At 51.5% G+C, this 21,150-nt stretch overlaps 1 protein-coding gene across 1 annotated transcript in view; it reads right to left on the bottom strand.

The window, feature by feature from the left end:
* SYK (spleen associated tyrosine kinase) overlaps positions 1-15,796 on the bottom strand; it is a 77,364-nt gene extending 61,568 nt beyond the window's left edge. The window contains exon 1 of the mRNA XM_036302340.1: positions 15,629-15,796. The gene's annotated coding sequence lies outside the window, so the exon portion shown is untranslated. The remainder of the gene's footprint in view (positions 1-15,628) is intronic.
* Between the last annotated feature and the right edge of the window lie 5,354 nt (positions 15,797-21,150).

The following is a 21,150-nucleotide window of genomic DNA, read 5'->3' as shown; positions in this document are numbered from 1 at the left end:
CCTCCTGCAGGGCAAGCAGGGGCTGTGGTTCCCGGGGCCTGTGAGCCAGGCCTCACGCAGAACCTCCGGGGCCCGGACCTCAGTCTCCTCACAGCCTCCAGGTGACGCTGGCCTGCAGCCAGGACGCAGGACAGCAGGACCAGGGGCTCAGAGCGACCTGGACGGAGCTGACCCCGACGTGGGCAGCGATGCAGGGCAACAACGAGGGAAGATGCCAGACCAAAGTAGAGTTGGCAATTTCACATGGAAATGGAAGAAAGCAATGCCAAAGCCATAACTCAAGAAGATACTGTTAGTTGGCACCCTCACACACTATATTTTAAATATATTTTTATTGATTTCAGAGAGGAAGGGAGAGGAGAGAGAGAGAGAAACATCAAAGATGAGAGAGAATCATTGATAGGCTGCCTCCTGCACACCCCCCACTGGGGACTAAGCCCGCACGCAACCCAGGCATGTGCCCTTGACCAGAATCGAACCCGGGACCCTTCAGTCCTCAGGCCAATGCTCTATCCACTGAGCCAAACCAGCTAGGGCTATTTTAGACATTTTGGTTTTGCTACCGCAGTAACCTGGGGGGCGGGGGGCTTGCCCGGGTCCCTGTGCCCAGGCGTATGCCCGAGGCCGCTGCAGGAGCAGCACGCGTTGCTCCACTTCCTGAAGTCGGGCTGAGTCATGAAAGGAAGTCCTACAACTTGCAAACCTTCCAAACTGTTTCTCTGTGGTACTTTATCTTTCCTAAATTCAGCAGCTCGGAATTCCAGCGACAGCAAAACGGCCCTCTCCCCTACCCCGAACAGGGGGAGCCTGGGGCCAGGGCTCCAGCCCAGGGCACAGTGCCCGCATCACCTCCTCCCGCACACGCTCCTCAGGTGCGCCCTCCTCCCACGGGTGCGCCCTCCTCCCACGGGTGCGCCCGCCTCTCAGCCCTCAGCCGCTGCTGCTCCCGGGCTCTTTGTTCCCAGAAAGGAGTCTTGTTCTGCTGAACTTGATGGAACAGACGAAGCCACACTTTCTTCATTTTGCCTTAATGAGGGACATGTTCCCTCTTCAAACCTTCCTTTAAAGGACAGAAACCCGGATCCCAAATATTTTGAGAAAATGATGTTGGAGTTGCTTTTACTGCAGAGAACATAACAAGTACTAAGGTTTCTCAATTCTGAATCCTCTGGAACAAAAGTGCTTTATTCTTCCAGAAACCAGACGGAGCCGGGTGTGCTTAACCCGAGGACCCCTCCCTGTCCTCCAAGGCCGGCCTCCCCTGCACTGCTCCAGGGAGAACGGAACCACTTCCGTTCCTGTCACTGAGCCAGGCTGTGACAGTGCATGTGTGTGCTGTGTGCAGGTGTGCAGTGTGTGCATGTGCACGCTGTGTGTGCCTGTGTGTACCTGCTATGTGTGCATGTGCTGTGTGTGTGCATGTGCATGCTATGTATGCCTGCTATGTGTGCATGTGCATGTTGCGTGTGCTGTATGTACCTGCTCTGTGTGCATGTGCTGTGTGTGTGCATGTGCATGCTATGTATGCCTGTATGTACCTGCTATGTGTGCATGAGCATGCGGCATGTGCTGTATGTACCTGCTGTGTGTGCAGTGTGTGTGCATGTGCATGCTGTGTGTGCTGTATGTACCTGCTGCGTGTGCATGTGCATGCTGTGTGTGCTGTATGTACCTGCTGCATTGTGCAGTGTGTGTGCATGTGCATGCTGTGTGTGCTGTATGTACCTGCTGCGTGTGCAGTGTGTGTGCATGTGTGTGTGAGGCTGCTGTGTTGAATGGGAGGTTGTCACTATGCTGAGGATGAAAGGGCCAGGCCAGAGGCTGTGGACAAGGTTCGGGGTCTCTTGGTGCTGCCGTCACTTCCCACGGTCAGGTCCCCTTAAGGAAATGGGTGTGCTCAGGAGTCAGCGTGGACAAGTGCAATCACAGCGGTTAGGAAGGTGGGAGGAGGAGCTTGCTTTTCTCTCGAGTCCTCAGGACGCACCGGCTGTGGCTCAGGTGTAGCGTGGCCTCTGGACCTGCCTCACACACGTGCTGGATGACCAATGCCTGTCCACTCGGCCCCACGCAGAGCCAGCCACTGGCCGCCTGTGGCTTCTGCCCTCCATGTATGGTGAGTGTGACTGAGGACTGAATTTTCAATCTTATTTAATTAAGTACTTGAATATGAATGGCCATGTGAGGCCGTGGGGGTGCACAGGACAGCGTGGCAATAGATTCTTGGCCGGGAAGCTGGGAAAGGCCTGCCTTCACCTGGGCCAGTGTCGGAGGTGGAGGAGCACAGAGTGCTCCTTAAGACCAAGGCGTGGGCCGAAACCGGTTTGGCTCAGTGGATAGAGCGTCGGCCTGCGGACTGAGAGGTCCCAGGTTCGATTCCGGTCAAGGGCATGTACCTGGGTTGCGGGCACATCCCCAGTAGGAGATGTGCAGGAGGCAGCTGATCGATGATTCTCTCTCATCGATGTTTCTAACTCTCTATCTCTCTCCCTTCCTCTCTGTAAAAAATCAATAAAATATATAAAAAAAAAAAAAAAAAAAAAAAGACCAAGGCGTGGGCTGGGAGGGGGGGAAGGGGGGTCTTATAGATCAAGTCACCACGGGCAGGCTGTGTGGCCCTCCCAACACCGCTCCTACTTAGGCCGGATGTGGTGACTCCGGGCCTTATTTTATTAAGGAGAGACGCATTTACCCCAAATGCCTCAACTTCGTATCAGAGCTCACATGGATCCACTGGGACCTGAGGAGGGAGCTGTGAGGGCGCCAATGCGTGCAGAGGAGGCGCGCTGGGAGCAGAGCACACGCATTCCTACAACAGGGCTCCAGCTGGACGTTTTTAAAGTGCATGACCTGCGCCCCAAAAAGTCACCGTGTCCTAGCGCTTCAGGTGCCGTGAGCCCTGGGGAGGGGTGTCCCTGCGCGCTGGGGACAGCCGCCGAGGACCCATGGCAGGGTCCCCAGGACATGGTCAGGGAACAGACTTGCGGCACAGTCCAGAGCCACGCTGCCTCCGGGCCCTCCCACTCCATCTTCTACAATCACTTTCTCCCGCATGCCTGCTTTTTCAGCCCCAGGTTAGCAGAGGCTGTTCAGTTCCTGATCGCTGGGAGCCGACCTGCTGGGAGCCAACCTGCCGGGAGCTGACCTGCCAGGAGCCGACCTGCTGGGAGCTGACTTGCCAGGAGCCAACCTGCCGGGAGCCGACCTGGAGCATCTGGCTGCTGATCCTTGGCAGCCGCTCTGCTCCACGTCTGCTCAGCCCGTCTCTAGCTGCCCGCCGCACGCCCGGGCACATCGCTTTGCAGGTGCGGTCCCAGAGCCTGAGCCCTTCCAGCAAATGGTGGAATCCACCGCATGTGCCTGGTTTGCTCCTGCCAACCACGTCGCCCCCAGCAAGGGGCTTCAAAGCCACTTCCCTGAACTGGACGTTTCTAGTTCAAGCCCCCACTCCTAAAAGTTTTATTACAAAGTCTAACGCAGACACACGGATGAGCCCTGGCTGCAAGGTGTTCCGTGTGTGTGTGTGTGTGTGGGGGGGGGGGTGTGTGGGTGTGGGAGGGCCAGGGAAGACACAGCTACAGAGCATCCCGAAATGGCCCGCAGCTCCCCATCAGCTGCACCCTAAGGCGCAGAAGCCAAGCCACGTACACCGAGAAACCATGTCCTCATGAGAAAGAATCCACATGAAACAGCTGGACAGGGAATTGTCTGGCAGAAAAGCACAGAGGAAAAATGCTGAACACTGTTATTCAAGACGGAAATATTCAAATTACCTTGTGCAGAAAATGCCACAAATGCACGCACTCTTCCTCTGAGGACCCTTTTCCACTCACTCATCCCTACAGGTCGCGAGCATGTGCTGAGGATACAGGGCCACTCTCACCCCCGCAGGCCTCCTGGCCTCCTGACTACAAGCTCCCACAGAGCCCACACATAGTCCTTCTCTGTCTTCTCCCGGTCTCTCTCTCTACCTCTCTCTGTTTCCCTCTCCCTCCCTCCATCCTTCTCTCCCTCTCACCTTCCCTTCCTGTCTCCTCCCCCCCACCACCCCCCACCACTCTAACCCCTAACACACCCAGAGTCTGCAGTCAGAGGCACACGTGGCTGCCCTATGCCCAGCATGCCGTGAATTCAAATTTGGTGGAAATTCTGTTGCTTTATGGATCAGCTGTGCATTGTAAAACCACTAGCTGGTCCTAAACCAGTGGTTCTCAACCTTGGCAGCTGCACATGTGGGGAAGGTGGCCTTAATTAAAGTCCAAAGCAGGCTACAGGCCAGACCACACCAGAACCGGGGAGGCAGCCTGTGCAGCCGAGGGTGGGCCAGCGTGGGTGACGGCCGCATCTAGACACACCACCCCTCCTCCAAGCCAAAGTCCTTGCTTGGAGACAGAATGGTCCCAACAGCCGTGATGGATGCCTGATTCTAAGTTAGTTCTCTTCCTGGTTTCCTCCTGTTCACTCCCCCACCCAACAAAGAGTTTTCTATTATGAGCACTGCAGACTTCTGTGTGCAGAGTACAAAGTATATTTCACCTTTTTCTCCAAACTGATCCCACTGTCCGCCTAACTGCTGCTCACAGTTTGGTGCCTTTGCTTCCAGACCTCCCTGCATTCTCTTATTCATTCTCTCTCTCTCTCTCTCTCTCTCTCTCTCTCTCTCTCTCTCTCTCTCTCTCCTGTATAGGCAGGCCTGCATCTGTACACAGCAAATAATAACTCACTGCCACTTACCTCATTAAGGCCATGTATGTGTTTTTAAAAATATATTACATCTTTCCCTTTAAGTGAGTATCAGTTGGACATATTCATAATTTGTGGGGAAGCACGGGACTTGGTTGGAAGGTCTGTAAAGAGGATTCTCCAAAAGGTTGGGGCTCTCTGGGGGGACCTTGCTGAAGGCAGAACCCCCTATGTTGACTTTTCCAAATAAGTCCGATCCCCTGGGTATTTTGCTAGAATCTCTATGTTTAGTCTTTAAAGACCTGACCTTGTAGAAGCATGTGCTTTCTCAAGGATACTTACCCTGATGATCGTAACTAGAGGTTAATTTTAGTTCAAGCTGTTGTTATAATAAAAGCCTAAGGAGGTGGGCAATCAAGGATGCTTTGTTCCTAAAGCGAAGCAGCCCCTTAGCCTTCTCTTTCACAGAAACGTGTGTCAGAGTAATCTGTTCATCCGTCACTCAGGGTCTGCTGGTCAGCCCCGGCAATAATCTGGTTCACAAAGACTCCACACTTGTGCAAAGCCCACAGGGGTTCCAGGCACAGGCACACCATGGCTGATTCACAGTCCTTCACAACATGCAGCCCTTTCCCCTTCCTTTTCTTTTATTGCTCTTACAAAATAAAATGTTGCAATGAATTACTGTATGCATATACTTCTCCATCTTTGTCAATTTCTGTGTGAAATAAGTTCCTAACAATGAGGCTGTTGAGCCAAAGCACATGTGCGTCTGAAAGGGGGAACTGGGCACATTGTAATAGTGTCAACAATAAACAAATAAATAAGCAAGTTTCAGAAGCTTCCACCCAACAGCTGTTCCAGTGCCCTTGGCTGCGCCACCCTCTGCCCACATCTTGCCACAGAGCAAACCATGCCGCTGCGGGAGCAGGGCATTCATGCACCAGGTCCCTGCCTGTCTAGCTGCTTGCTAGTTCTTGACTGACTTTCCTGTTGGACTGTGCTTATTCTCCTACGTGATTTGGAAGACCTCACTGCATATTTTATCCTATTGATACTTTGACCACAGGCATTAAAAATAAGTTTACCTTATACTTTCCCCATTTATTTATATGTATTTTTCATTCCCCTGAGAACTTGCTTAAAATTTTATAAATCATGCCCATCAATCTTTCTTCTATCATGGTTTCATATTTTCTGTCCCATTTACAAAGGCCTTCTTCTCTCCACAATTATTTAAAAACTCACCTAAGTTTTCTTATAGAGCTTTTATGATTTCACTGTTATATTTTTATTCATTGTTCAACCTGGAGTGTATCTATCTTACCTAATAATAGACAAACATGTAAATTGACAGTCCCTCCATTATGTGCACCAGCCAATCAGGAGAGTATGCAAATTAACCCAACAAAGATGGCGATTAATTTGCATACATAGGCGTGCAGCAGCAGAGTGGGAGCGGCAAAGACTGAAGGCTCTGGTGGGAGCGAAGGCCTGGGTCCTGGGTGTTGGCGGAAAACTGGTGCCAGCAGCCAGGGGAAGAGAAGGCCTATTACACGAATCTCTTCGTGCAATGGGCCTCTAGTATATATATAAAAGCTTAAGCGACTGTTATGACCGGTTGACCGGAACGACTGGTCACTATGACATGCACTGACCTCCAGGGGGCAGACACTCAATGCAGGAGCTGCCCTCTGGTGGTCAGTGCACTCCCACAGCGTGAGTGTTGCTGTGGGAGCCGGGGTCATGGCTGGCGAGCACAGCTGTGGCGGTGGCAGGCAGTGGTAGCGGTGGGCGGCGGGCGGTAGGCAGCGGTGGCCAGTGCAGCGGGGAGCAGAAGCTGTGGGGCGCCCGGCCCTGGCTCGGGTTCCTCCCCGGCCTCCTGCCGCTTCAGCACTGCTACATCCCTCAGGGGATGTCGGACTGCTCGTTTCGGCCCGATCCCTGAAGGCCCGGCAGTCCGACATCCCCCGATAGGTCCCAGATTGGGAGAGGGTGCAGGCTAGGCTGAGGGACCCCATCCGTGCAAGAATCCGTGCACTGGGCCCTAGTTTTGGTATAAAGAACAAAGCTTTATGTTCTTCCAAATTATTAGCCAGTTTTCCCAAGACCTTTAATTAACAATAACCTCTTCTCCCCTGACGGCAGGGAAGTGCCATCCTTGCCTTGTAATAACTTTCCATGTGTAATCTGGGTCTGTCAGTCCACTCAACATTGTAGCTTTGCCTTAAGATCCTGTAGAATTTGCCACTCCTTATCACCCCTAGTTTTTATTTTTTCTCTGGGTCTTCTCGTCAGTTCGTTTAAATTTTTTCATCAATCTAAGGTGGAAAATTGTGTCTTAGGCATAACCACTTGCTCAGTGTGGTGTTTACGTCCTGCCAAGGCCACAGAGGGAGGCCAGGCCCCACCTAACCCCCTGCAGGGGCTGATCCCATTCCCCAAGTCCTACGTTGGATCCTAACTCCCTTCCTCTGAACAGGACTCTGGAAACAGGGCTTCCACAGAGGCTAGTAAGTTAAAATGCGGTCCTTAGGGTGGGCCCTGTCCATATGCCTGTCCACATAGAAAGGGGACACTAGGGCGAGACACACCCGGGAAGATGATGGGGATGCAGAAGCAGGCTCGGTCCACAGGCCTCAGGGTGGGCCAGCCTCTGACACCTGGGTCTCAGACTCCAGCCCCCCAGCCGGAGACTCGATGCTGAAATTCCACCTGTGTCACAATGTTCCCACAGTGGCTGGAGAGGCATGTGAAATGGCCCCTTTCCCCTGCTCTCTTCCCACCCCTAAGGACTCTTTGTACTTCCCCTCCTGGCCCTGTGATAGGGGCATGTGCAGGCCATCTTCCTGCTGGGGAAGCAGACATGAAGGCTGCTGTGCTCTCTGCCCGCTGTGCTCTCTGCCCGCTGTGCTCTCTGCCAGGGCTGTGCCCACTCACAGCTTAGGGCTGTGCTGGGGGCAGGGGTGGGGTGCTTCGCTCACTGTACCCACTGCTGGGGGCTGTGCTGGGGGGGCCGGGGGTGTCTGTGCTCACTGCCCGGGCTGCGCTCACTGTGTGGGGGGCTGCCACCCTTCTCCACCAGCTGCCCGCAGGGCTCTACTCATGCTGGATGGCCGGTGGAAAGTCAGCTGAAGCTGAGGGAAGAGATGCTGTCACATCTCTCATTGATTTGGGATTTTTTGGTCCAAGTCATATTGAATTTGCTTAACGTTTCAACACAAAACTATAAAGATAAGTTACATATTTTCCAGAACTACAGGTGACGTGTGAAACTGACGTGTCCGCCGGAGCTGAGCGCGTGGCCTTGCGCTGCCTCTCAGCTCCCCAGTCCACTCACGTGGCTCCACTCCTCAGCGCGAAGCCGGGGCAGACCCTTGCTTTCACTCCCTGCTAGAGCAGTGGGCATGGATCTGGTTCTGAATTAGAAACACCTCGGGCTGGGGCCTGGAGGAGCAGCAATATTCAGAGTCTTCCCAGCTGGTTGGCTTAGGCGGCTCCTAGCTGGGCACCGCCAGCATCCCAGCATCCTCACCCAGGCCGCGAAGGAATGAGGTGTGCATTGCGAGCTCCTGAAAATCAGAATGGACCTGGGAAGGCCGCCCTCCCTGCAGACACACTTTCTGCCGGAGCCCAGCTCCCAGGCAACAGAGAAGCCCAATCCTGGGACCCTCCCCGCTCCAGCGAGCTCCTCTCCCTCCTCCTCGCTGTCACTTCCTTCACACAGGGCAACCATCAGCTGATTGGTGTTGCTAAAAAAACAAAAAAGGAAGTGGTGGACTTCCCCTGCAAGCATGTGCAGCAGCTCTAAACGCAGAGAAAGAAGAGAACTAGCACTGAGGACATAGCACAGTGTGAGTCCACGCCTGTTCTGGGAGCAGAGCAGCGTGTGAAACCAGCACGGGCCTGACAGACACAGAGCAACGTGGCCCCCAACGCAGAGGGCGACTCCCGCCCAGCTGCTGCAGGACAGCGGAGGGCTGGAGAAACCTTGGACATGACCGAGCCTGGGGGAGCCGGGGGGAGCCCTCTCCCAGCCCTCCGCTGTGGCACCCGAGCAGCAGCAGAAGACCCTCTACAAGAAAGGCCTCCGTGTGCAGAGGCGCATGGCCAGCTGCAAAGAGCAGGGAGCCCCAGTCCCCACACACACTGGTCAGGGGCTCACATTCCCCATGCACAGGTCACCTGCCTCCTCTCTCGTGCGGCACCGGCTAAGAGAGGGCCACACAACAGATGCAGCCTTAGAAGACTGACTCCCAGTTAAAATAAAGGCCAGCCCTCTGGTGGAGCAAAATACCAAGCAGACCACGGAAGCAAACCCTGTGCGGGAGGGTACGATGAGCAGGGGGTCGGGGCAGAGATCAGGAAGCAGCAAGAGAATGTCCACACTGGCACCAGCAATAACAAGCAAGAGCCCAATGTGTCAGCAACAAATAAAGAACTAAACACACTCCCGGGAAATTAACCACCTGCTCGCTACAATGTAAGACAGGAGGTGGGCTACAGGTCCTTCCTGACCCGCAGGTCAGCCCCGCGGCTCCATGAAACATGCAGAGGGCAGGGCGGGGACGAGGGCGGGCCTCGGGCTCTGCTGGTGCTGCCAGTCAGGGGGAGCCTCGCATCCCCCAGTGGCAGGCGCTCTCCCCTTGGCGGAGTAAGCCCACAGTCATTGAGAGCCAGGGCTCCCCATCCCTAGCAGTAGCTGTTGATGAAAAAAAGAAAGGTGCAGAATGATACTGGTATTAAGAAGACACACACACACAAGGTTGTGTCTCCTGAAGATACACACATACATACACAGGACAACCAAGTGGAGAAAATCCCTCCCGTTGCCCCCAGGGGTGCAGGTGCCTGTCACCTCTGAAATCCTCACTAATGGACTGGTGCATCCATTACTCAACTGAACACTTTTCAGAAAGAAAACGATGGAGAGTTCTCTCACCTTGGAGGTCAGAGAAAACTGTTTTAGAAACGGAACTCCCTCACCGCCCACCTGTCTGGGAGTGCTATCATTAGCTCTGCCCAGGACGGCAGGGGCCGGCTCCCAGGGCCACCCACCAGGAGGGGCTGCAGCAGAGGCGTCAGCTCTCACCCGCTGGTGCCAGGTACCTGTGCCCGCGCGGCCTCCATCCTGCATCACAGTCACACCCACAGTGATCGTCCCGTCAACGAAGACTAAGAGTAGCTTTAAAACACAGCGTGGGACTGGAGCCCAGTGGGGACTCAGAAGCTACTCTCAGCCACTGTTGGTACAAATATGATGGAGGCTAATTCCAGCAGGTCATGAACACAGCAGTTTCATCAGAGGCTGATGGAACCTTGAGGCTCAGCAGGGCTGAAGATATATATTATTGCCTCCTGGAATAGCTGAAAGCATTTCCCCAAACCTGAAAATCTACATGTTATTACCTGCAGCTGGCCAAACAGCTGAACAACTGTAGGCATTTCCCCAAACCTAAAGATTTGCATCTATTATTGCCTGCTGCCTGATAGCCCGGTGCAGCTCCCCCAAACCTGGCCACGCCTGCTGTGCACCAAACCTCAGCCTTTCAAATGTATCTCTGCTTTGCCTTAGGGCAATTTGTGTTAATGAAGAGCCAAGGGTCCAGAGGCTCAGGGAACTTGGCTGCTGTAGCTGTCTCCTCTGGCTCCCCCGTATTACAAATTTATATTTCTAGTCTCTTTATTACTTAAACGCAGCCCTTCTCCAGATTCCTGAACCCTCCTAGATGCTGGATAACACCCCGGCACAAATATTCAGGAACTGGGACTGAGGCATTAGAGCAATCAGATGATTAAGATACAATGAACCCTGGACTCTGCCTCCACCTCAGCAAGGACTGAGACTCTTGTAAAGGGGAGCAGAAGGCCACCGTATTCCGTAAGCGGACCCCAGGAGTTCTGGTCCCCAAGCTGCTCCCAGAACCAGTGCGCCCACACCACGGAGGTGTGCGAGGACAGGACACGGCCCGTGCACATCACGCACATGGCGCTGAGGACCTGCCGCATGATCTGTGCTTACCCTGCTCGGCGATGGTGCTCCCAGCACTCCACCTACTGGAGCAAGGGCTGCTCCCCCAGAGCGCCACCCACCACTGCACAGCACTGCTCGCTGCCTTCCCCACCTCGCCCGCTCACCCACTCACTGCTCTGGGACCAGCCTCGGCCAGCTGTCCGGGGAAAGCCCGGACTCGCCACTCCCCGGAAAGTACAAAGTCCCGCAATCAGATGATAAAACATCAGTGTCGGACAAATACAGAGGTGACATTGAGGCTGATTTTAAATGGAGACGCCAATGACTAAAATGGAGTTACAAATCATCTTTCACTATTATGAGTCAAGTCATGTCTGATGGAAGAAATAGAAAAGTTCTACGCTACAAATAAATAAATAACCAGAGAAATCCTAAGGGTGGGAGGTGTTCCCATCAATGACAAGGGCTCACAGCAGGGAAAGTGTGCCTCAGTGCAGCGGGAGGCGGGTTAAGACACCACAGGTCAAGCAAAGGCTCTAAGTAATTGGCAGGAAATGCTTTCAGACAGCCAGTCCCCACACTCACACCAACGGGTGCTTCGTTATTAGTGTGTGTGCAGCGAGACTGAAGAGAAACTATCGGACTGGAGCAAGAAGACGGGGGCGGGGGGGGGTGGTCCAGAAAAGCAGAGAGAAAAGTGGAACTGATAGGCTGTTTGGTCTGACTCAGTGGGAAGCTGTGTCAAGAGTTTGAGCTCAGTCTCTGAGCATCGGGGAGACTCATGTAACAGGCACAGGACCCCCTGAGAACACAGCACGCAAGCATTTACCCAGGAAAAGTCACAAGGAGACCAGGAAAATGGGACCACATTACACCCCATGGTTTAGCGGAGAACGTCAGCACGTGAAGTGCACCCCGATAGCACACGGCCCGTTCTCGAGTGCTCCTCCCGGCGGCGGCCAGCCAAGGACGGCCGCAGCCCGTTTCCCAGAAGGAAGTCGGCAGACATTGTCCAAAACTGATACAGCCAAACATAAGCAAACAAGCACAGGATACGCAAATGAGGAGAATTCTAGAAGAAAGAGCAATAAAAATTTAAAAGACTGCTTTTGGGAAGCAGTACTACAGAATGGGAAAGTATTGTTATTAATTAAAATTAATAAAAAATAAATTAACTCTGGTCGTACCAAAACATTTCCATGACAGCTCAACAGAAACGGGCAGGTTTATTAAGTTAAATTATTATACTGGGCAGAGCAGAATGAAGATTTATCAATTAAGACAAAGTGAGAAAGTAGAAGGTCACGCGTTGGACATCCAAATGCTCTTTGTAGCTACAGAGTGTCACCCCACAATCCAACGCTTCGGGCCTTTGCTGAACCTCCTGCCTCAGGCCTCTTCCATCCTCCACACCCTGCAGCCAGGCCTGGGTCTCACCCTGACCGCAGCCCATGCTCCCCGTGGCTGCTGCCTGCTCCTGCTGGGCCCGCTCAGACCAGGTCTCCAACAAGCAGCATGCCCGTCTGGAAGGCCAGCACCCCACATCCCTTCCCTCCAGTCCCCCAGCACAGCAGGGAGGGGTCCTGCCACCAGCTTCAGGAGCAAGGACTCCGTCTCAGAGCCTGGTACCCCAGGACAGAGGATGCTGCTCCCCACACCCTGCCCATCTTAATCAGGACACCCGCCTTTGCCATGGAGGCATCCCCAATATTCTAAATCCTTGCTACCTTCCTCTTCTCATCACCCACCTTTGGCAGCTTCCAAAAATAATTGCACGGTTTCTCCAAGAAATGAAAGAATCAAAAGAGAGTCATTTTTTATTTGTTCAATCTACTACTATATAAACTGAATGTTCTTCCTGCTGGTATGTATTACCTTGGCTAAATTTGATTATACTTAAGATTCCAATTCAACTATCTTTCAAGTTTCATAGGCAAACAGTACATAATTAATTATTAAGGGTAAAAAATTCAAAGTGATACAAGATAACTTTGTCAGACAAAGTTATAACCTAACAGAAAATTTCCCTGATAATATAGTATCAAAATGAATAAAATTTTCCTTTAAAATTTAATCAGCCTACTTTTATTTTTTCAACCTTCTCACAATTCCTCAGTTAAAAAAATAAAAACTCTTTTCCAAGTGAAAAGAAACCAACCTGTTCAAATCAAAGTAGAACAGTGGTTCTCAACCTTCCTAATGCCGTGACCCTTTAATACAGTTCCTCATGTTGTGGTGACCCCCAACCATAAATTATTTTCGTTGCTACTTCATAACTGTAATTTTGCTACTGTTATGAATCGTAGTGTAAATATCTGATATGCAGGATGTATTTTCATTGTTACAAACTGAACATAATTAAAGCATAGTGATTAATCACAAAAACAATATGTAATTATATATGTGTTTTCCGATGGTCTTAGGCGAGCCTGTGAAAGGGTCGTTCGACCCCCAAAGGGGTTGCGACCCACAGGTTGAGAACCGCTGAAGTAGAAGGATAAGATGCTAGGACACATCAGGCGATTTCATCCCACTCTCTCCTTAAAAGACTGCCTTTTGATTGCAATTGCTTTTTATGAAAGAGAAAGTTAAGGATGTAGACATTTAAGAAAAAGTCTCCCCAAAGGCCTAAATTCCTAATTTTTCCTCCACTCATTTATAGCTAAATTCCAAAAGTGGAAGAAAATGTGAAAACTTGCACAGGCGGGAGAAGAGGCGAGTTAGGGTGTAGTTAGGAAAAGTCTACGACAGTTAAAGTTAAAAAAGCAAAAATTAGCCCCGATTGTGAAAAGCGCCTCCCATCCCTTGGGCACCGATGGCGGGTGGAGCCGAGGGCTGACAGAGCCCAGGGCCCCGTCCCCAGTCCGGTCCCCGGTCCGGTGCCAGGGCCGGAGAGCCAGCTGCACATGGACAGGACCTGCTCTGCTCCCAGGGACACTGCCTCCGAGGGTGACCACGCCCCTGCCGGGAGCTGTGCTTTCGCTCTGCAATCCTAGACCGGCAGGAAAGCTGCTGCTTCAACGTGTATCAGTAAGGATACACCTCCCATTCTCACTTGCAGGCTCCTATGCTGATGGTTATCATTGAAAGTTCAGTGAAGTCCTGATATTTCAGAATCTGCAGAGGGGAAATTGCCTGTCTAATTACTGGAAAGGGTGAGGATTGGGCAATAGGAAAGCAATTTGTTTCCCAAAGCACTACTGTTTTTTAGCCCAACTCCAGAAAGCTCTAACTAAGGAGGTTTCTTAGTAATTTTGGGGACCTTCATTTAGTGGCCACGCCTGCCCTGAACGACACAGCTATTTATAGTTGTTATTTGTGCCACCTGATGAGAGCATTCACAGTGCAGGTGCAGAGCCGGTGTGGGGTCCCAGGCCGCTGTGCTGGGGCAAGGTGTCAGCACGCACACCTTTCTAAATTCTCACAGGCGTTCTCAGCGCTGACCTCACATTCTAAATTTGAATTCTAAATTCTGAAAAGTCCTGAGTTAAAAACTTATCTGAGCACAAGGGTCTTGAATAATGATTATGGACATGCAATGTGCTGCATAAGTGATGTCCTGCTAAGAAATCTTTGGTTTAAAAACAGAGAAAGTAGACCTGCACTTACAATATTAAATATGAGCCTAAGGGAGGCTAAGGTGGTATTTCTGAAATGCAAACCTAGCAATGAAATGATCTGTCAATTTCATCCCTCGGGAAAGGCAAAGACCTAAAATACACACCTAATTTTTACCTTAGCTTAAACATTAAAACATTCTAGTTAAACTATATAATCCTATATATCTGACCACTACGGAGTAACAAATCAATTTCTATTTACTGCAAAATTTCTCTAAACATAAAAAGTATGATGTAGAAACAAAATGATTTGATAAAATAATTTTAACTGACCAGATTCCTCACTTTTAGCTCTAATACAAATATATCCATGCACTTGGGGGGAGGGTGTGAAGGGACCATTAATAAATTTAATTGCATTTAATTGAAATGCTTCCAGCATGATACTGATGAATTTGTTCTGACTAAAACCAAGAAATCAGTTAGTATAGTCGATTCCATTGCTTCCAGAAATTCTCCGTCGTCGCATGATTAGCTTTTCATTATGAAGATTCAAATGTCAGACTTCTTCTTAACTACAAGCTGAACCGCTCTGCCGCTTTAAGAAAAACGCAATCCGCCAGCCAACAGTTTAACTCCGGCTCAATGAAATCTATGCGAGTCAAGGAAACTCATTAAAACAATCCACAACACCGTTCCCAACGTGGGAAGATTCAAACTCTATGTCTCCAATGATTGTCTTTCTAGTTTTTGAACATCCAAACAAACAAACATGGATCGCCTTTGAATAGTTATTCAGTTCAGTTTCTAAAAAATTAGCTCAAATGTACGTTTTACTACATAAAACTTGCATGCTCTCCAAGCACTCACTGGCAAATAAGTTGCTTTACCATGAAAACGCGTGGGGAAGGGGGAACCGCTCTAAAGGAGCAGGTCGCAGGTCCGGAGGGCTCCTGCGCTCGAGCCCTGCGCCCCCCGCGGTGGGACCGGCCCAGCCCGGCCCGGCCCGGGAGTAACTGAAACGAAGGTGAGCGCCAGGGCATGTGCCAGGCTGTCAGGTCAGTGGCGGAAGGAAAACGTGCCCGCGGATCCCAGGACCCGCTGCCTCCGCACCGTCTCCGCTGCGACCCTGGGTCCCCAGTTCCCGCAAAGTCCCTGGGCCCAGGCCCCGCTCCCGTGGGAGCCGCACCCCGGAGGCTCCAGGATCAGGACGAAAGGCTGCGTCCCCTGCTTCTTTCTCATCAATGTCCCGTTGTCCCAGGGCCGAGGGCTCCGAGCGTCCCTGGCACAGCGCCGGGCACCCGGAAACCGGCCGAGTGGGCCCGCGACTGCCCCCCAACCCGCGCTCGCAGCCTTCCCCGTCCCGAGGCGTCGGGCCCGCGCCTCGCAGGCGGGCAGGGAGCGCGCCTCCTACCTGTGCAGCGGGCCTTGCGGCGCGGGGTCCGGCGGGTGGCGGGCGCGGGCGGTGGGTCCTTGGGGCTGTCCCGGAGCAGCGCGGGCCGCGAGGTCCTCCTCGCTCCTCCCGCCGCCTGAGTGGCCTCAGCCGCCCAGAGAGCGGCGCTTCCTCATTTTGGGCAACTTCCTTAACGAGCCCGGGCAGGCCCCGCACTTCCTCCCGGCCGCGCCCCAGCGCCCAGGCGCCCCCTGCGCTCAATGTCCCCGGTGCGCTCCCTGCGCCCAATGCGCCCCCCTGCGCCCAGTGCACCCCTGCGCCTAATGCCCCCGGGTGCCCCCTGCGCCCAAGACGCCCGGAGAGCTCAGGGCGGGCAGCTGCACCTGAGCGTGCGAGGATCCTACGGGAAAGGTTGGCCTCAGAGGCCAGAGGTCAGAGGGAAGGAGGAGAGAAGCCCGCTGGCTGCGCCACCTGCCTCCCTGGCACAGGCACGGGCCTTCTACACAAAGAGGGCCACTGCCAACAACAGAAACCTCTGCCCCTGTCACCTGCAGCCCATTCCTGCTGGGATGACAGGCCCTCTCCCCGGGCAGGCCGCTCCCTGGTGCTACTGCTTAGGAGGGAGTCTCCTTCCGGCCGGGGATTCCCAGTCACCAACCCAAGACATCCCCGCTGACAGGTGGCCAGGAGGCCACGGATGGGGCCAGGTGGCCTTAGTGAACGCCAGAATTCACCATGCCTTTGGCTTTAAATATTACCAAGTTCTTGACAGTGAGTTTAACTTGTTTCCTTATACCGACAGAGGCTTGCCCTCTGGAGCTAAATTAAGTTTCATGGTTTTTCTGCAGTTCTTCAAATGGTTTAAAAACACCAGGTTCCCCCGTCCCATCCCCCCCTTTTTTTCCTGTTGGACAGTCCTCTTTAAAACCTCTCTATAAGTTTCCAGCCCCTCACATTCTCGCTAGCACTGGGTGGAGTGCCTGTTTTTAAAACCTGTACCCTGAGCCCAAATACAATAACCCAAACAGAACACTCAGTGTGTTAGCTTATAAATGCGTGGAGACAGCTGGGTGATGGAGCATGTTCGCATTCCCGTGGAGCCCCTCAGCCTTCCCACGGACACTCTCCCATTCAGTTTGCATTACCTTTTTAACCCAAGTGAAGGGTTTTTATTATGGTTACTAGAGGCCCGGTGCATGAAAATTCATGCACTGGAGGGGGGGTCCCTCAGCCCCGCCTGCCCCTCTCACAGTCCGGGAACACTCAGGGGTGGAAGGCGACCCGGCGATCGGGGGAAGGCGATGCCCCATCACACCTCAGCTGCTGCCACTGCCAGCAGCACAAACCTCGGCTGGCCCTGATTATCTGAGTCTCAGGCGGCCCTGGGCAGCTGGGCAACCACCATCTGAGGCTTGCCTGCAGCTCGGGCTGGGCCTGGGGAGCTGGGGGGCTGAGGCGACTGGGCGCTGCTATCTTGTGGCTGTGGGCACCGCCATCTTTGAGGGCAGGGCAGTCAATTAGCATATTCCCTCCTTATTGGCTGTGGGTGCTGCCATTTTGTGATGGTGTGAGGGTCAATTAGCATACTCCCTCTTTATTAGATAGGATACTTGCTGACCGTTGGACTGTATTGTGCTTCAAAAGCCAGCGAATCGCCATTGTTCTCTAAATGAAGGTTACAGGACGTCTACACAGGTTTTCAGAGCTGGTGATGCTGCTGGCCATGGGCACTAGGACCTGTCTTGAGTTTACTAAGATGCCATTTCTTTATGGACTGCTCATGGAGATGAGAGCTGTATAGGTCCACCTTCATGCCACCCTGTAGTGCTGCTGTGGGCCTTTATGAGTAAACTTTAAAAAGTTAATCAGCATGTATGTTTGAAATGATTTTTAAATATGTTAAAATCATCATACAAACACCTACAAAATTTCTTCCTAAAAGTCAACACACTTCTCACTGGCTTCCTTCCTTTGCCCCATGTCCTGACTTTGCTTTTTATCTTTCACTAGGGGCCCGGTGCATGAATTCATGAACCTTGGAAGGAACTGTGAGCCGCAAGGCTGCAGTGGGCACAGGGGTGGGTCTTGGCCCATCCTCAATGCCCCCATACACCCCTCCCAGCATGGCCCCCAGCCCCCTATCTGTTGGAAGCCCCACTCCCACCGCCACCACTCTCACATGCTGATGGTGCCAGCCCCCTCACCTGCTGAAGGTGCAGAGTGATTAGGGCTGGCGCCAGCAGTGGGTGCAAGCGGGGCTGGTGCTGTCAGCAGGTGTGAGCAGCAGCTGCTGCCCCGATCATCCCTCAGGAGAATCCCTGAGGGGTGATCGGGGCCAGTAGCTGCTGCTTGCAACTGCTAATGGCACCAAGCGATTGGGGCCAGTGCCTGGTGCCATCAGTGAGTGCAAGCAGCAGCTCTGGCACCAGCAGCAGGTGCAAGTGGCAGCTCTGGTGCCAGCAGCAGGTGTGAGTGCTGGGTGGGACCGTGGTGCATGGGAGCAAAGAATTCTCAGTAACCACCAGAGGCTTGCCCCGATGACTGTGACCGGCACCCTGCCTTGATCTGGTACCCCCACTCACCTGCTCCGCCATCCCACTGTGGCTGATGCCCACCATGTTCCGTACTCGCTCCCTGGTGGTCAGCACACATCATAGCGACCAGTTGTTTAGTTGTTCAGTTGTTCCGCCATTCAGTCTATTTGCATATTAGCCTTTTATTATATAGGATGGTAATAATTCTTATCTGGGATTGTACCTGAGTCCTGGAAGCCCTCCTGGCAAAACTTGAACCAGGATGGTCTCAGGGACATCCAAAGTCAGTGGTTAAAGTCTCTTGTCCCCTGTGGAGTCTTCTTGAAATTTCTTTAAAAGTAGTCAACCCATGTTTTCAGTTTTGCTGTGGAAATTCCACCACATGCAGTCCCCTGTGTGGTGCCATTGTCAGAGGGCTTTTGTGGTTCTTGTCCCTGGTGCCTGGCTTCCTGTGTGTGCTTGGCCACATCTGACCGGCAGCCACTCATTGTCCCTGAAATGTTATTTGTGGGAATTAGTTGAGGCCTAGGAAGAGGGTATTTTCTTTCAGAAAGAATTTGCCTTTGCTTCTGTCAGAAGCCCAGGGTACAACTAGTTTTTGGACAATTAAGAAAATTTCCCAGCTTCTGTTTTCTGGCCCAGCTGACTGATGTGAATTTGGGTACAATTTTGGTCAACTTGTGGTTACAGCTTCTCAAGGATGCATTTCTTCTGTCTCTGCTCTATGCTTCCTTTGCTTCTCCTCTATTTCAGGTTCCTCGTTTCTTGTATGCATGCATTTCTCTTCCTTAGCTTACTCCATCATTTTGGTGGATCACAAACAACCAGGAGTTTCTGGAGAAATGGAAGTAGATATTATAAAGACCTTCCATATTCAAACAGTTCTACCCTCAAATTTGATTGATGGCTTGGATTGTATAGAATTCTCCTTCAGAAATTATTTTTCTTCACAGTTTTAAGTCATTATTCTATTGTTTTCTTGCTTCCAATGTTTCTGTTGAGAAATCCAAGCCATTTGAGTCTTTATCTACCATCTTTGCATTCTGATTCTTTATTCTTTGAGCATAGTTGCTAGTCCGTTGTTTTACCTTGGCCACGCTTGCCAGCTTTCTCCACACTTTCTATTTGCTCCTCCTCTGCAGGCTACAGTTGATCCTTACATCATCAGGTCCTTTTACTTTCCCTTTTCTGGGTGACAGTGTGAGGGCTTATTAGCCCCTTTGCTGATTTTCCGTAGCCTTTGAGCATGGAGGATGGAGTTGTGTTGCAATGACTGGGCCCTCCCTCCTACATGAGACTGAGTTGAATATAGGCGGCTTCACTGCTCTTTGCGGGAAGCAGAGGGACAGATCCCCTGCTCTTTCAGAGGAAGCTTTAAGCATCGGTTCCCCATTCCGTGGGTCCCTGGAGGCTTCAGACCCTGACAACCATGCTGATGGCAGACATTTCTCTTTTTTCTTTGACTCCATTGCAGCCATTTTCACTACCCCATAATCCAAAATGGGAAAAGCTAAGAATAGATTGTTATTCCTTTTTCAGAATTTGAGTGAGAAGTGTCAGGATTTTGTGGACTGGCCAGGTGTGGTTTCTGGGAGGTGGGCATGTGACCTCACCCTGATCCTCTCAAACTTCTGTTTTTTACATGAGCCAGCATTTCCCCGAGTTTGTCTCTTCAGCCCTTCTCCTTTTCCTGTTTGGTCACTGTTGGTAACTTTTACATTCTTGTTTGCTCCTCCTTCCCTTTTATCTTGGATGGCAAGGAGGGAGGGATCTTTTTTTCCTAAAGATTTTGGGGTCTTAATACTCACTGAATAGTTCACCACTTTTATCCAAAATTTAATATCACACATTTTTACTGTAGAATATCCATTGCACATTTTAAGATTTAGAATGCAAGATCTTCATTTTATCTCTTTCAAATTAAAAATATACCAGTCACACAAGATATATGATAGGATGTTTTAGGTTGCAAGTAAAAGAATATTTAACTCCAACTATTGACATAGTAAAATTTTATTGGCACAAAAGAGAGAAATCTCCAGAGTGAGGACAGTATCAGGCTTACTATACAAATTATTATTATTATTTGGTCAATCCTCACCCAAGGATATTTTTCCATTGACTTTTAGGGAGAGTAGAAGACACAGGGAAAGACAGAGAGAAACATTGATGAGAGAAACACATTGATTGGTTGCCTCCTGCATGAGCCCAGACCAGGGCCCATTCCAGGGAGGAGCCTACAACAAAGGTACTTGCCCTTAACCTGAATCGAACCTGGTGTTAGGGTCATCAAAGGAGGAACACATGAGGCCAAAGTGGTAAGGGATTATAAATTTATTAGGTCATCTAGATACCAGATGGACTGAGCCCCCAAATGGCACCAGCACCCAAAGACGGGGAGTCAGCAGTTTTAAAGGACTCTAGGCGGGCTTTTTCTGGGTGGAGCATTCTCTGGGAAGGTTCTGAGGGGAAAGATAATGGTCTTAGCAAGTGGCTGTGGTCTTAGCAAGTAGACGTGGTCTTAGCAAGTGGACGTGGTCTTAGCAAGTGCTGAGCAAAAGAATGTCTGTTGTGAAGTGGCCTAAAGGCCAGTTCTCAGGGGAGGGGGTATTAATTCAATTATTTTATCAAGCCTAATATTCCAGCCTTTTTGTTATGGGCTAGAGTAGAAGGTCCTATCTTCTGTAACTCCTTCCTGCTGAGGCAGATGTTGAGACCACAGGGGGTGGACTGTGATGTTAGTGGCTGGACGAAGGGTTGCAGCATGATTTCCCCAAGAGACGGGCTGGTGACGGCTGGGGGTGTCCTGTTGAGTGACTGGGAGGCAAAAGCTGGTCCTGAGGCAGCCACAGCATTACTTGCCTGGTTTTGCTGCTTTTCTGGGCCTGGAGCTGAAATGCAACTGAGGCCTAGATATTGTCTTTAGGGAGGAAAAGATCAGGGGTCTAAGCTGCCTGACTAGTGATATGAAAGGGGAGGATAGGTTACCCTGAGGATGAAGTTCTTGTT

This window comes from Myotis myotis, unplaced genomic scaffold, assembly GCF_014108235.1.
Source record: "Myotis myotis isolate mMyoMyo1 unplaced genomic scaffold, mMyoMyo1.p scaffold_m19_p_31, whole genome shotgun sequence".
NCBI classification, from domain to species: Eukaryota; Metazoa; Chordata; class Mammalia; order Chiroptera; family Vespertilionidae; genus Myotis; species Myotis myotis.
This window is presented reverse-complemented; position numbering and strand designations above follow the sequence as displayed.